The following is a 17,406-nucleotide window of genomic DNA, read 5'->3' as shown; positions in this document are numbered from 1 at the left end:
GGCTATTATCAATAAAGGTAAGAAATAAGTGTTGGTGAAGATATGGTGAAAAAGTAGTCCTTGTGCACTGTTAGTAGGAATATAAATTGGCGTAGCCATTATTTTCATTCTTATGTGGATCCTGAGAAACTTAATAGAGGACCGGGGGGAAGGGAAAGGGGGAAAAAAAGGTTACAAAGAGGGAAGGAGGCAAACCATAAGAGACTCTTGAATACTGAGAACAAACTGAGGGTTGATGGGGGGTGGGGGAGACCGGAAAGTGGGTGATGGGCATTGAGGAGGGCACCTGTTGGGATGAGCACTGGGTGTTGTATGGAAACCAATTTGACAATAAATTAAATATATTAAAAAAAAAGAATATGGAACTTGCTCAAAAAATTTAAAAAAAAGTATGTGCCCCATGTTCAATGCAGCATTACTTACCATAGCCAAAACCTGGAAACAATCTAAGTGTCAATTGATGAATAAATGGATAAAGAAAATGTGGTATATATTCACAATGGATTGTTACTCAGCCATAAAAAAAAAAAAAAAACATTCTTGTCATTGTAGAGAACTCTCATTATACTAAGTGAAATAAGTCAGAAAGAAGAAAACAAAAACTATATGATCTCACTTATATGTAGAATCTACCCTCTCCCCCCACCAACGCTGGTAAAAAAATAACAAGCTCATAAATACAGATATCAGATTGGTGGTTGCCAGAAGTGGGTAAAAAGGTACAAACTTCCAGTTATAAAATATATGAGTCATGGGGATCTAATGTACAGCATGGTGACTATGGTTAATAATACTGTTATATATTTGAAAGTTGTCAAGAGAGGAGATCTTAAAACTTATTGGAAAACATGTGATGGACGTCAACGAGATTTGCAGTGATCATTTCAAAACATACACAAACACTGAGTCATTATGTTGCACACCTGAAACTAATACAATGTTATATGTCAATTATACCTCAATTAAAAGAATGTGGAAGAAAAAGATTTTATCAGCATATCCATATTATTTCATCATAGCTAAACCTGTAACATATAAAAGCCATCAAAGGTGTATCTGTGTATACCTGATGAAACATAATGAAATTGGAAATTAGTCCCTATGTATTGTACACACAAAAAATAATGCATTATTGATTATATTAGCACTTGGGACTCTGAGAGAATAAAATATTCTTACTGACATTTTAAGTTAAAAAAAATTTGGAAACATAACAAAGCCAGACATCTAAGAAACTCTTCAGATCCAAGCATCTCTTTACAATTCATTCCAGTTCAGATGTACGTGCTTGTAGCTAAGCCAGAATTGACCTGAGCTGAGGCCCAAGGCCAAATGCTGTTTACCTGTCTCACACGTTTCTGACATGGACATCCACACACATGAATGTTTGGTGGGTTAGAGAACACTCTTTAGATGTTCACGGGGTGCCTTTTTAAATTGGGTTGCTTATTCACGTGGAGTTTTGCCTCTGATTGAATATAAATCTATGGCAGGGGGCTTAGATGCCTCATTCCAAACTTGGAAGAATTCCTACTCCTTTCTGAGCATGTACTAAGGCCAAATTCCACTTCTTGTGGAACTCATTTGGTTTCTGATGGAAGCTTTCATCTTGGAGAACTCCAAGCCCTCTATGAAAAATGTCAAGCTATCATGAACTTAGACTTTCTGCATTTTGGCTGTTGCACAGAAACTTTATGAAGAAAAAAAAAAAAAAACCAAATAGCAAAGCCATGGGGTGTTATCTGTGCAGACTTGATAATGTGTCACACTCCAGTGCAAGCTCTGAGCTATGGACTGCTTGTTTTAAAGCCTAGCCCCACCTCATTGATGTGTTGAAGGACTGTGAAAAAATCCTTAGCTTTCAAAAGTGATAAATGACCATACTCCACTTCCATTTAAGCCCTGGAAATACTTAAAAAAAAAAAACAAAAAACTTAAGATGGATCACATATGATGAGGAATCTGGGCAAAACATTCTCTGATAGCAGGAGCAGAGATGATAGCAAGTATTCAAAAGTCATGAGACCAGTGAACAAGGTATCTGAAAATAGTTGCAAAGAAATAAAAGGTTACCAGCAGTATCCAACCTCTATTTCTTTCGAGTTTGTCTTAACAATTTATGCAACTATTTGGGTGCCTTGATCAGAGATAAATGAAATCACTTGCCGCTTAAAATAGAACGTGATTTATTGCCCAGCAATGTGTCGACAGGAAAGGATTCGGCCATTCATCCATACATGTTTGGATGAGAAAAACAGAAGGAAAAAAAAGAAAAAGAAAAAGCATAGAATTGGGCTGTTCAAATGAACTTTAGATTCTTTCAAGGGAAGAAGCACCAGACCGAAGCAGTGACAAAATGCCTGCCTACATTTACTTTAATGACTATTTTTATCCTGAAGATGCATCATTGCATTTTGACATTTGAGAACTTTATGGATTCTAAGACTAGCAAGTACCAACAAAAGATATTCATACTTTTCCTCGCGGCTTTGCCATCATGTACAAAAACAGTTAAGAGTTCAGTTTGGACTAGAAGCTCTCCAAGGGCAAGGGTAATTTTTTTTTTTTTTACTCTACAATATTCTATACTGCACCATATATGGGAAAAAACATGATATAAAGAAAAAATTGATGGGGCGCCTGGGTGGCGCAGTCGGTTAAGCGTCCGACTTCAGCCAGGTCACGATCTCGCGGTCCATTAGTTCGAGCCCCGCGTCGGGCTCTGGGCTGATGGCTCAGAGCCTGGAGCCTGTTTCCGATTCTGTGTCTCCCTCTCTCTCTGCCCCTCCCCTGTTCATGCTCTGTCTCTCTCTGTCCCAAAAATAAATAAACGTTGAAAAAAAATTTTTTTTTAAAAGAAAAAATTGAACTTTCAAAATGCACATGTCTTCTATTAAAAGAAATCAGCTGAGGGGTGCCTGGGTGGCTCAGTCAGTTAAGCCTCTGACTTTAGCTCAGGTCATGATCTCATGGTTTGGAAGTTCAAGCCCCACATCAAGCTCTGTGTTGACAGATCAGAGCCTAGAGGCTGCTTCTGAATTCTGGGTCTCTGCCTCTCTGCCCCTCCCCCGTTCGTGCTCTGTCTCTGTCTCTCTCTCTCTCTCAAAAATAAATAAAAATTAAAAAAAAATTTAGAAAAAAAGAAAGAAATCAGCTGAAATGCTAATCATTGAATATTTCCAGTAATCTAAAGTAGGCCCTTCTGAGTGTGTATTTTTTAATTTATTTTTAAAATTTATTTAAATTCAAGTTAACATACAGTGTAGTATTGGTTTCACAAGTAGAACCTATTGGTTCAAGACTTACACAGAACACCCAGTGCTCATCCCAACAAGCGCCGTCCTTCATGCCCATCACCATTTTAGCCCACCCATCTCCCCTCCAGCAACCCTCAGTTTGTTCTCCGTATTTAAAAGTCTCTTATGGTTTGCCTCCCTCTGTTTTTATCCTATTTTTTCCTTCCCTTCCCCTATGTTCATCTGTTGTGTTTCTTAAATGTCACATATAAGTGAAATCCTGTAGTATTTGTCTTTCTCTGACTTGCCTTGCTTAGCATAAGACACTCCAGTTCCTCCACATTGTTGCAAACGGCATTATTTCATTCTTTTTTGATCGCCCAGTAGTATTTCATTGTATATACCTACCACCTCTTTTTTTTTTTTTTTATCTATTTATCAGTTTTGAACCAAGGAGTAAAGGTCTTTTGCTTAATGGAGAAGAAAGAATCTGATGTTTATTCTGCAATGCAGTTTCTCACTCCTAATTTTCAGAAGTCATCATCTCTTTGACATAGAAATGATAGTTCAGACCTCCAGTTTTGAGTCCAACATGTAAGGAGCTTTGAAATCACTGCTCCACCCTAATAACCACTGGAAAGAGGAATACACTGAGAAGTCAACTCTTCTTAGATCTGTCAGAGAAGTGAGGTCACAGGGCAAACCACTGCTCCCCAAGCTGACAATACAGGTGGATAAAGAGAATCACAACTTACCAGAGCAGAAACCCTTGCAGGAACTTGTGTGGACCTGAACAGCAATGAGCAAATTGCTGGGGGCTCAGTGTCGACCAGCCTGAGAGTTAAAAACTCCAGGAGGACCCAATCATACACAGTTCCCAAGCTGTTGTGAGTTTCACCTCCAGGAGCTCCAACCCGTTTTTGTCAGGGAGCCTCAGAGAAAACCCCCTAGTACAGAGGGCAAATGAGAGAGTGGAACCATGTTGGAATGCACCAGAGCACTTTACTCTTAACAAGGCCCGACCCCAGAGGAAACTCGTTAACCAAAGCCTAACCTGCTGGGCTTTCTTCAGAGGCGACCTGACTTGGGAGGAGGGACATACCCACCTCTATTCCCTCTAGCCATCCTATCCCGCCTGAAAGGAGGGGCAAAAAAAAAAAAAAAAAAAAAAAAAACCCAAGAAGCACCTGTGAAGATCACAGCCCAAGGACACGTGCTCCTGAAAAGCTGAGACCAATCACTGGACCACAGAACGCTTCCCTCCCCCACACTCACCACTACATTACCCTGGTTCTTTTTTTACCTAATACATCACATCCACCTTTCAACAAAAATTTATAAGGCATAGTAGAAAGCAAAAACAAAGCTTGAAAAGATGGAGAAAGCATCAGAACTAGAGTCAGATGTGGCACAAATGTTGGAATTACCAGACCAGAACTTTAAAAAAAACCCTGTAATTAACATGCTAAGGGATTTAATGGAACAGTAGACAACATGTAAGAACAGGGGGATAAATGTTAAGCAGAGATATGGAAATTCTGAGAATAAAAAAGAAGTGGCAAAAATCACGATCACTATGCCTGGTGGGCTCATACATTGGACACAGCAAAGGAAAGAATCTCTGAGACTGAGGACAGGACGATAGAAACTCCTAAAACTGAAAAGAAAAGAGAAAAAAGACAGAAGAAAAACCACAACAAAGTATCCAAGAACCGTGGGAGAACTATAAAAGATGTAAACACATGGAATAGGAAGAGCAGAAGGAAAGGAAACCAGAAAAAGGAACAGAAACAGTTGTTAAACAATAATGACTGAGAATTTCCCCCAATTAATGTCACACATTAAACCACAGATTAAACAGAGAAAGTTGGTGAAATAGACAAAGAAATTAATTGGAACAGAATAAAGAGCCAGAAAGGACCCACATGGATGTAGTCAACTGACCTTTGAGGAAGGAACAAAGGCAATATAATGGAGCAAAGAGTCTTTTCAACAAATTCTGGAAAAAACTGGACAGCCATGTAAAAAAAAAAAATACAGACCGTGTGACCTTCTCCAAAATTAATTCAAAATGGGTCATAGACCCAAACATAAAATGCAAGACTATAAAACCCCTAGAAGATAGTATAGAAAAAAGCTCCACGTGACCGTGCGTATAATGAAAACTTTTTAGATACATCATCTGTGAAAGAGATCACTGATGAGAGACCCATCTGGCAAAGGACTGTCGTTCAAAACATGCAAAGAACTCTTTAAACAGGAAGAAAATAAATGATTAAGAAATGGACCAAAGACCCTTAACAGATACCTCACCAAAGAAGATACTCAGATATGAAAAGATGTTCGACATCCTATGTCATTGGGGAATTGCAGATAACACCCCTACGAGAGTAGCCTAAATCTAGAACACTGACAACACCCTATACTGGTGAGAATGTGGAAATGCAGTGACTGTCATGCATTGCTGGTGACAATTCGAAATGATACAGGCACTTTCAAAGATAGGTTGTTGGTTTCTTACAGACCCAAACATACTCGCCATGTGATCCAGCGATTACACTCTTTGGCATTTTCCCAAATAAATCGGAAACTTATTTCCACACAACAACCTGCACCACAGATGTTTATTCATAACTTACAAACCTTGGAAACACCCAAGATGTTCTTCAGCAGGTGGATGGATCCACAGTGGTACACCCAGGCAATGGAATATTCTTCAGTGCTGAAAGAAGACGGCCTATCAAGCCATGAAAAGAAAACTCAAATTCATATTACTAAGTGGAAGAAGCCAATCTGAAAAAGCTACACGCTGTGTGATTTCAGCTATATGATATCGTAGAAAAGGCACAACTACGGAGACAATAAAAGCATCTGTGGTTTCCAGGGGTTAGTGGGGAGGGAAGAATGAGATAGAGCACAGAGGGTTTGGGGGCCAGCAAAACTAGTCTATATAATAATACAATCCTGGATACATGTCATTAAACATTAGCCAAACCCAGAGAATGTACATCATCAAGAGTGGACCCTAATATACACTATTGACTTTGAGTCATAATGAGGTGTGAGTGTACATTTGTCAGTTGTGACAAATGTACCACTTTGGTGCAGGAGGTCAATATTGGGGTCGTGTATGTGGAAGGGCAGGAAGTATATGGGAATTCTGTACTTTTTCCTCAATTTTGCTGTCAACCTAAAATTGCTCTAAAAAATAAAGCTCATTAATTTATTTGAAAAGGAGTATTTGACTTACAGGAGATGATGCCTATATTACAAAAGTACTTGCCATTTTTATAGCAACATTATTCCGAAAAGGTTAGGGCTTTTCCAGAAATTATCACGTGGACACTTTTTTTTTCCCCTGTCATTATTTCTCTGACGTGGTCATCTGCTGGAAACCCCAGATGTTACTCATACGGGAGAAGGTAAAGGGATTTAAACAGCCCAGAAGGTTCATCAGCTGAGCAGTTTAAACTTTTTTTTTTTTTTCAACGTTTATTTGTTTTTGGGACAGAGAGAGACAGAGCATGAACGGGGGAGGGGCAGAGAGAGAGGGAGACACAGAATCGGAAACAGGCTCCAGGCTCTGAGCCATCAGCCCAGAGCCGGACGCGGGGCTCGAACTCACGGACGGCGAGATCGTGACCTGGCTGAAGTCGGACGCTTAACCGACTGCGCCACCCAGGCGCCCCACAGCTGAGCAGTTTAAATCAGGATTTGAAATAGTGATTTTTCCTCTTCGTGGTTACATCCATGACGCCATCCTGTAAGAATCTATGGAATGACCAGTCAGCCCAGCGATGTGCTTTATGTCATTCTGCTAATTGTGGAAAATCGCATCTATAGATCTCTTCCTTCTTAATCCTTCTACAATGATAATTTTGGTAAATTTGAGTTTCCACCAACTATTTCAGTAACTCTTAAAGCTATTTTATGTTATTTTCCAATATTTGGAGTTTTCAAATATTACACATCACATGTTCTGCCAATTCTATGAGGAAGAACAGTAGCAGTATGTTTTCTTTTGGTGTGAATAAACCAGAGTCAAGTGAAACGAATTACCTTGACCATGATCACACAAGGCATCAAACCTGGAAATTTGTCACCCATCCTGCCAACTCCATATTCCCTCTTGTTTCTATCATTCTCACCTGATATTGACTTAGAGTATGTATGTTCCTCTTGATCCTAGACAGAATTTGTAGTCATAAGAATAATCACTTCCACAGCGCTGCCAAAATAAGCAATGAAGAGAGTATGGTATGGGGCGCCTGGGTGGCTCATTGGTTAAGTGTCTGACTTCAGTTCAGGTCATGATGTTGTGGTTCGTGGGTTCAAGGCCCGCGGTGGGCTCTGTGCTGACAGCTCAGAGCCTGGAGCCTGCTTTGGATTCTGGGTCTTGCTCTCTGCCCCCTCCCCCCACTCATGCTCTGTGTTTCTCCATCTCTCAAAAATGAATAAACATTTTTAAAAAATTAAAAAAAAATTTTAAGATAGCATGGTATAAAGAGAGAAGGTAAAATATGCAAGTCTGGAGACAAATAATAACTGGGACTAGCCATAAAACTGAGATCAGAATTCCTTAAAAATAATAGCAAAGTCTTCCTTGCATCATAGAGCTATATTACTCAGAAGACATGGTGTGGTCTGTAGGGGGAGTGATGTGGGCAAAGTGGGGGCCTTCAAGGAAGGGTGAGGTGACCCCGCAGACCAGCAGACAGACAAAAATCAAATCAACACCTTCACGTTGTATTTAGGAAAGTGACAGGCCTTCTTCCCCGATCAACAAAGCAAGGGCCGTGCACAAGCAAATCTCTCCACTTCCGCGTGCTTTAAGTAACAAGATGCCGTGAACAGCTGCGAGTCAAAATATCAAGAAGAAATCCACCACGACCAGAGGATTTGGGTGCGGGTTGATCACACCCGTAAGAGCTGAAGTCACCAGCCAGTTCTGTCATTGGATAAAGGGCTGTGCCCTCACCACCTCTTGAGGCCATTGGTGGTTTCCCCAGATTCCTCCAAGGTTTTCCTGGAGAACTTGTTTTCTCTTAGCCTCTGAGCCCAATTCTAATAATCTAAGAGCTCTGACTATAAAGTGGTGAGTCTAGTTTTGAGGAAAAAAATGAGTAATTCGGGATGTAAACACCCAAGCCAATGTTTTCCTTGAAGTAATCAAGATTATTTGAAAACTAGCTGCCTTGGGTTAAGTCAGACTGTCTATAGAGCCAGTAGCAGTCAAAAAGGAATTGTATTGTAGGGGCGCCTGGGTGGTTCAGTCGGTTAAGCGGCCGACTTCGGCTCAGGTCATGATCTCGCGGTCCGTGAGTTCGAGCCCCGCGTCGGGCTCTGTGCTGACGGCTTGGAGCCTGGAGCCTGCTTCAGATTCTGTGTCTCCCTCTCTCTGACCCTCCCCTGTTCATGCTCTGCCTCTCTCTGTCTCAAAAAAATAAATAAACGATAAAAAAAAATTAAAAAAAAAAAAAAGGAATTGTATTGTATTATGTATTGTCTTGTGTCATGTAATGTGTAAAGCGACATGACAATGTTTTAGTACCTTGTGCTGAGGCATTGAGCTTTTGTTTAATAGCGCCGTGACTTTGTATTATGTGTGATATTTAAGACTGACTTTTGCTTTAAAAGTGTCTAAAGCCTTTAATGAAGTACATAATGCTCTTATATTTGTTCATTCAGTCAAAATCATTTAATGGAAACCATTTTATACATGTTAGGTGCTGAGCTCATCAAAGAATCAGATGCCTTACTAAGGGAAAGGGCACTCTTTTAATAACCAAAAAGGCATTTTCTAGTCATTAATTTGGCCACGTGGTTCCTCAATGCAGGCTTAACGGTATTCACTGGCAATCACCTTCTACTTTTCTCTATGAGGGAAAATAGCAATATTTTGAGTCTCTGCATCTTTTTTTCCCAAGGCTTCCCCCCTTTTTTTCTCCACTCTTTAAATAATACATTCTCCTGGAGCTCAACATCTCAGGCAAGCACAAAAACCCCCTGCCTTTCATCCTGCTGTTTTAAAATCATCTTTGTCAAGCGACTCAACTCTGGTTTGTTTTCTGCCAGAAATAAAATCTACCTGCAGTACACATAAAATATTCGGGACATTTTTAAAATTTAATTTGCAGCCACAATTCAAGCATAAAGGCCACTGCTATGTATCAGTGCCTAGAGATTTAGTGAGAATTATTAAAGTGAATCTTTTGAAAACGAGTGCAATACGAAGAAAAGAGTCAATCCAGTTCTAATACATGGTCATCCATTTCTCCTGGTCTCTGTTAGTTGGCTGTGAGTCCAAAAGTCTCATGTGGGTTCCACTGCCCATCTACAGGGGTAAAGAAGTCTGTCTGTGTATGGGTATAAACAATGGTGATGAATAGCTTTGTACCTCAGTGCCTTTTCCCAAAGTGGCAATTCATAAATAGATCTCATGCTATGAGTTCGTATGTTATATGGAGCCTAGGACTCTTGAGTAAGGTCACCTTCCAATTCATTGCTTCCCAGAAAACCTAAGATGGGGACTCCTTCACGGCTGAATAATTAGTCTAAAAATCTCCCATGAAAGAGAGAATCCAGTTCCTATTATTTTTTTTTTCTGATAAAATGAACACTGAACAGAAATATGTGCATTCGAAGAAGCCTGGCTTATGGCATTTTCAGTAAACAGTGCTTATTGAATGTATAAACTTTCTGGACTTCAGTTTTTCCAGATGTGAAATGAAAATGGGTCAGAATAATGTGCTCTGAGCTCCTCCCTTCCAGCCCATACATTGTATGCACCAGCGTCAGGGTTTTGGCTTGGGTTTGTGGACTCTTTACTTGGACAATGGGAAATGAGGGTTGTGGTAATGATGTGCTGAAGCGGTTTGTACAGGCATGTGAGAGCCAGTTAGTAAATTTTCAGGAATTCTGTGAGCCAGCTGTTGAACCCAGCCGTTATTAAAACTGAAGTATATAAACCTACAATTCAATACTTTATATTTTTACAGGTAACAATACTCAAAACTCAGCAATTTTCATTATTTTACTACCTTCTACTATGAGGAATGATCTTGAGGTCATTTACATCTATCATGCTTGTATTGTGGAAATACTATGCAATTGTATGATAATGAGCATGTCTTCTTAACTCCACATCCTGTGACACCATATTGGTACTTTCAAATTGGCCATGGTGGGAGTGTTTATACCATGGAAATGGAAAAATGCTACAAATCAATGCCTTTTAATTTTCTCAGAGAGCTGGTTTCAGAGAGCATACTGCTGGGGTCACCAGGCTGAGACCAAAGAGAGAAGGGAGCCATGAATTTTAAATAAGAGTATCAGAGTGCTCCCATAAAGCAGACCATACAGATGTTTCCACAGAGCAAATTTCACAAGGCAAATTTTTATGTGGAAACCCCTGAGTCATATATTCTCTTTAGCCTGAGTCAAGTCTGGTCCTGTGAAGGAGAGAGTGAAGGAATAGTCTACAATGCAAGCAGAATTCTAAGAAAGTTTAAGTCTGGCCAGTGGGGATTCTTTGAGCCAAAACGGACTGTCAAAGGAATCCCTCATTTCACAGGCAGAAAAAGCTTTCTTTGCGTTGCCCTCCTGCACTCAATCCCTGTGAGAGAGCAGCCTGTCAGAACCATGGCCTTAGGGCAGATGTTGTGGAGGTAGGGACAGGGACAGAGAGACAGAACACAGGAAAGTGCAGGGAAGAAGATGGTGGGACCTGGAGAGGACACCAGAGACCAGCCAACAGTGTAACATGGCTGTAATACGGGGCTCAATAGAAGCAAAATGTGGGAGATGTCAGTCATCACATGTTTAGTTAAAATCCACTCTCCTGTAACATCTATTCATAAACACAACAGAAATGCTCTCAGCATCCAAAATCACTGTACCTGGTACTCTAAGCTTTGTGGGTAAAAATATCCAAGACCTGACTTGAGCTTTGAAATAAAGTAAGAAAATATTTTGCTAGTCAGTCATGGTCTTGTCCTACATCCCTTCAAATTACCAGCTTCCTGAACTTGCAGCTGTCATCGTGAACGACTGCAATCGTAGGATGGGACGACAGGAGCAACATCTCCAAGCCACCTGAGAAGAATGACAAGGAAGAGCAAAGCCAAACCCGCAGTGCCAAAGGAAGCAGGAGCCGTTATTCATTCATTCAATCTATCGATCTCTATTGTACCCATATCATGAGTCAGACATTAGTGTTCTCGTGATACAGCAGTGAACCATTCAGAAAAGACCTTGCCCTCATGTAGCGTACATTCTAGCTGAAAAGTCAGACAATGAAAGAATAAACAAAGAGATCAAATAGTATTTAACTTCAGAGACCAAGCTTCCATGAAGGCAATTAGCCAGGGTAATAGGATACAGGGTGATGGTTTTTTTCCCCACACAAGTGGCTAGGAAACACCTTTCTCAAGAAGTAATGATTGAGCAACAGCCAACATTAGAGCTTTCCCCTTTCCTGATGAAAACTATAAATTCGATTCCAACTATTCTAGCTCCCTCTGGCTAAGAATAATTGCCTATCAACTAACACAACCTCCGTTTGATATTGACCTCATTCTCTACCACCTGCTCAAGAGTTAACAGATATTACAGATACATACATTGAAGCAGAATAGTCTATGCTAGCTTCTTTACTCCAAGAGCAATTGTTATAAAAATTTCTGCAATGTTTTGGGGGATAATAGTAAATTATTAAAGATAATAATAACTAGAATCCCATGAATATGTAAGCAAGCCACAGGGATTTTTAAAAAGCTTTACTTTTTTTCTTTAAAAACAAGTTATTCTTTTCATTTTTTTCTCAAGCTATCAAAAGGGTGCAAAATAAAAAGTTCTTACACATGTAGATGTGTACAACTTAACATCATTGTCTTAGATTATTAAATTCCATCCAATTTGGGATAATAAGGATGATAAAGTAGTTCATATGCAAAATATGAGGAGCCCAGAAAGAACTAAAACCCTCTTCTGGGGCGCCTGGGTGGCGCAGTCGGTTAAGCGTCCGACTTCAGCCAGGTCACGATCTCGCGGTCCGTGAGTTCGAGCCCTGCGTCGGGCTCTGGGCTGATGGCTCAGAGCCTGGAGCCTGTTTCCGATTCTGTGTCTCCCTCTCTCTCTGCCCCTCCCCCGTTCATGCTCTGTCTCTCTCTGTCCAAAAAATAAATAAACGTTGAAAAAAAAAATTAAACCCTCTTCTTGAATGTTACACACAGGATTTAGATATGTAATCTGAAGCAAAATAATTCAGCATTTTGGCTTTGATGTTTCGACTAACTTATTGTATCATATAAAAATATTATATTACTGCCAAGCCAGGCTTACCAGTCATCTATATGAAGTAGGTAATAAGAAAGAGGATCTCTTTCCCATTAACTATAAAATCAATGTTACAGCATGACTCCAATCATCGGAACGTGATGGCAAATACTCTCTGTGCTTTCTTCATATCCTCCGTGGTGGGTCATGCTTGATAGAACTCAGGCATGAAGCCTCCAAACCCGCCTGTGATATGTAATGACTACTGAGTCAATATGCTTTGGCTTTTGCCTACAATCACTAAATTCTTTACCTTAATTTCAGTATGGCATCTAAAGCTCTATTCTAAACACTTGGGAAGCTATGTCTCGAGTCCCTGATCATGGCTGGCACTTCAGAGAAGACACTGTTCCTACCTGTTCTCCTTACTGTCCTGATGTCCAAGATGGATCTGAAATAAAAAGGCTCAAATGTTGAGCGATCTATTCTCTGTTTTGTGTTGTATTTAGTAGAGGTTACAAGAAATCTGCTCTTAGGTATTTCAAGACGGCTTGTTCCATAAGTGTCTTAATCCTATGCTAATAATCAAAAATACCATGGCAGGCTGGCCACTTTGTGGCATATGTGGATTTTTCTATTGCTTTATCATCATTGAAGAAATCCAGGCCAACAACGTAGGAGGAAGAACAGCCCTCCATAAGCCAACAGCCATGCAAGACTTCCAATTTTCTTCCTGAACACACTTCTGATGATTCCTTGATAGTAAATTCAGTGAAGGATGATAAACTGGTGCTTTGATATGTCTAGCATATCTTGTGCCAGTCCATCACACAAGCTCCTTTTCCTCTTCCTGTTGCCCTGTCTCTTGTGGTCCATGCTAGCCGGGTCAGAGGTCTCGAGCAGAATGGAAAGTGGGCTATTTAACAATCTGCTGGGCAGTAGCCACACTGTCCTTGGGAAGATGGGCAGTTGATGCCGCGGTGGGAGAACAGCGGGCAGCTATATAACCCTTTCCCTGCCCTTTCCCACCTTGGCCTCTTCCCCATTCCTGCTCCCACCAGACACTTTATCTATCCAGCCTTATTATCTTGCCCTTATGAGCCATCTGCTATTTCTGCTTGTGCCATTATAAGTTTGTTCTTCTAGCCTCAGAGCCTGGGAATGTCACCAGGATTTCTCTCCGCCCCATATATACGTATTTTTCATTAATTCTGTTTCATCAGCCCGGTAGGTCCTTTCACAACTGAAAGAAAGATCTAAAGGTCTGAAAGATTCACATTATGAACGGATATAGGTTATGGAAGTTTTCTTTGATTGTCTCTTTGATTACTATTTCTCCAGGGCGCCTCTGTTCCCCATCTGTATTAGCAACTGTTTCAATATTGGGTCTCCTGGTTGAGTTTTCCTGTTTTGCTTACCCATGATTACCATTTCTGGAATTTTCACTTGGTTGCATTTCATTCTCTGAAACACGAATTCAGCTTTAGCAGTTGCTGACCTCTTTTTTTTTTTTTTTTTTTTAATTGCTCTATTGAAGTTTTAAATTGGGACATCACTGTTTTCAGTTCCAGGAAACTCTCTATGGTCCTCTAATTATATCCCTTGTAAGAGTTTAACTCCTATTTATCCAGGTTTTCCTCCATTTTTCACATTAGCTCCACCTCCATAACAGAGGTTTACTGTGGTTTTCCACGTCAGCCTCTTCCCATCAGTCTGAGCTGCAATGTTCCCATCACGTGGTTGCCTTGTTTCTCTGTCTCTTCATGTGAGAGCGTGTTGGCTTTCAACACCTCTGCATCTCTCTGGTTCTTGTTTGTGTACTGACAGCCAGGGTAGGGATTTTTCCTTCAGTGGGCTGCCAGTGATGCCCTTTGTGATGGCATCTCAGGTCACAAGTCCAAGTAGGGATAGGCTGACCTTAGCCCAACATGCAAACCTTGCCTCCAGAGATGCCATCAGGGAAGGGACAGTTAGCCTTTCTCACGGCTGCATCACACAAACAGCAGAGAATGTCTTTCCTTCCCCCAGGTCAGCTGGCCCTCCTCTCACACCCCCTCCTCTACAGTCCACTCCCATCAATCCCAGCAACTCCCACGCCCCCTGCCCTGCCATTTGCACCTTCTTTCAAGAACTTGGTATCTCACTGTGTGGAACCTCTTCAGGTTGCCAAAATCAGTCCCTGACTTTTTCTTAATGGCTGGATTCTCCAGGATAGAAATGTGAAGCCAGGTTACCATCTTTCCAGAAACCCACATCCACACATTTTCAAAGCCTCCTCTATTTTTAGGTGCTGGCAGATGAAATCATATGATTCTTGCTCTCCTAAATTATCACTCTAGTAATAAAATACATATGGAATTTTGTGATAGTACAAAAATAGATCAGGATAAGGTCACACAAATATGTAGCTTTTATAATATTCATTAAATGCTCACTCCTGATTTACCAGCCTCATCATTCATGTGGTTATTGCAAAATGGCTCAGGTTATTAGCTAATTTTTCATAACAGTAATGATAGCTAACATTTACCAGCTGCATACTATACGTCAGGCACTGAAGTGTTGTGTACGCACAAAGTTATTAACTTCTCACAAAACCCCTATGAAATAGGTACTTTGATTTCCAACATATTATAATATAGGAACCAAGGCCCTAAGAAGTTAAGTAACTTACCAAAGTCACGCGCCTAGTAAGATGATTCATTTGCCTGATTAAATAATGAGCTACTTTAAAATAGCTCATGTATCATTGTTTTCTGCATCCCCAACTGTGCTTGGCGCTCAGGACCTCAGTAAATAAACAGCAAGTGAGAGAAGGAGCAATGTTTTATTCCTATTTGATCCCTAGAACACAGTGCTATAAAGCGGATACTCCAAAAATGTTTTAATTATAAAAGAAGGAATTAACAAGCTCCTGAGATTTAAGAAACAACTTCACATAAGATAACCTAAAGCTATTTACAGATACCTGACTTTCAGCCACTAACCTGGGTTCTGGGAATCCAAATATGTACAGAATGGTACCTCTGCCCTTAAAGAACGAGTGATCTGAAGGGGAAGCAGATACATGGGCAGTTAAATATAATGAAGTGCAATTGTTTTTACATGTCTCTATCAAGGGCTATGGTGTCACACGTGAAAAAAATATTAATTTTTCCAGTAAGATCATAGGTTCTTTTATTCTCATTAATTAACAATAGAATCAGACATAGAAATAAACACTAAAGTTTTTTCTTTAATTAGAAAGTTTATTGCATTAATCTATAAACTCATTTGGTGATATAAATGACAACGGAGGTGAATACTGACCAAAGTTTACCATCTTTGGAAAATAGAGATATTTTCACACTGAAAGCATTTTTTTGTTTGCTACAATCAAGAAAATTCTTATGTATTTGGATTTTTTTCCTTAAAAATATATGTTGCGATTTGTTCATATCAAAAGGAAGCCTGGACTAAATACGGAATGAAAACAAGCAGACCCAATGTTAGGTCACCACTAGTAGGAAGACCCTAAAAGGACAGTTTGCTGTACATCTTTAGTCAAGAAATAAGCACTCATCCACACCACGGGACTCACACTTGCACATCTATATACACTTCCGTGACATAAAGCCTTTAAGACCAAAGTATCTATTAAATACTTGGTTCAAATAACAAAGACATTACCCAAAGATAGAAAATTTGTTATTTGAAAGAAAACGTGACCTTAAAATGTAATTTTTTTAGGACTTTATCTTATTTTAAGTGGTAACCGGACTTCTAATAATGACACGAATTCTAAAGAGTAGGGTAATCCTTTTGTACAACTTTTTCAATATACGTGGATTAAAAATCCCCAATAATTGTCAAGTACTGCTGTGGCTCTTTGGATCTCCACATTTTCCTAAAGTTGTTTGCGTTTCTCTCAAAACACGTTGGTTGTGCTAATGGAATTGGCTGGGAGGTTATAACTATCTTATAAAATTCCATATTGTTTTTCCTAAAATTGGTGAATGTAATTTACCATAGAGAAAATGCTAAACACATTAAGTTCTTTCTTAGCATAACTACTATAGCATGTGAGAGGAATTTATATCAAGTATTGTAAATAATTATGAAATATTCCTTATCATATAATTACCTATAAATAACATATTCTCCATATTGATGCAAGTACGTAAGCTATTAATCGGGCCAATTTTGATGTATTTATACAAAATACAAATAGTTTATAAATTTTCTGTTACATCAACCTCTAGGGAAAGAATAGTTTGGCTGACATTCCCATGTGAACGGCTTTTCCTTTGTATTGCCAAACTCATGCCCTGCTCTGACCACTGTAGGATGTAGGGAAGAAATTAATTTTATGGTCCCAAATGAATGAATTCAAAGGTCATGAGAACAGATTCACTGCGTGTGATGAATGACATCACATTAACTTACATTTGATATCTCTGGAAGAGTCCAAAGGTGGTCATTTCAGGGAAAATAAAAACGTGTTGGGTCCTTTTGTCTTTTAAATTTCATTCTGACAGAAGTATTTCTCTCTTTACCCAAATCAATATAAAATATCGAGGAAGTTTTGACTTCTTAACCAGACCTCTCAAATACAACATGTCGTTTTACCATTTCCAAAACGCCGTATGTGTTCTGTTATTTGAAATATCTTGAGTGAACCCTGGTGAGTAAGACTCACCTCTGATGCAAATGCAGTGTCAGGACAGCAGCACAGGGACGGACAGCAGAGCCCTGTTGGAGTCGGCATCTGCTGCCCAGGCTTTCTGCTGGAGATGCTGTTGCCTTTGTACGCGAAGATTTCAGGGTTGTCTTTTTTGTTTTTGTTTTTTTGTTTTTGTTTTTTTTTATATAGTGGAATGAGAAAAAGAAAGTTGTTTTTGTTCAACTATCTCTA

The sequence above is a fragment of the Leopardus geoffroyi genome, chromosome A1 (assembly GCF_018350155.1).
Source record: "Leopardus geoffroyi isolate Oge1 chromosome A1, O.geoffroyi_Oge1_pat1.0, whole genome shotgun sequence".
Classification (NCBI taxonomy): domain Eukaryota; kingdom Metazoa; phylum Chordata; class Mammalia; order Carnivora; family Felidae; genus Leopardus; species Leopardus geoffroyi.
The sequence above is the reverse complement of the archived record's forward strand: the minus strand, read 5'-3'. Positions refer to the sequence as shown.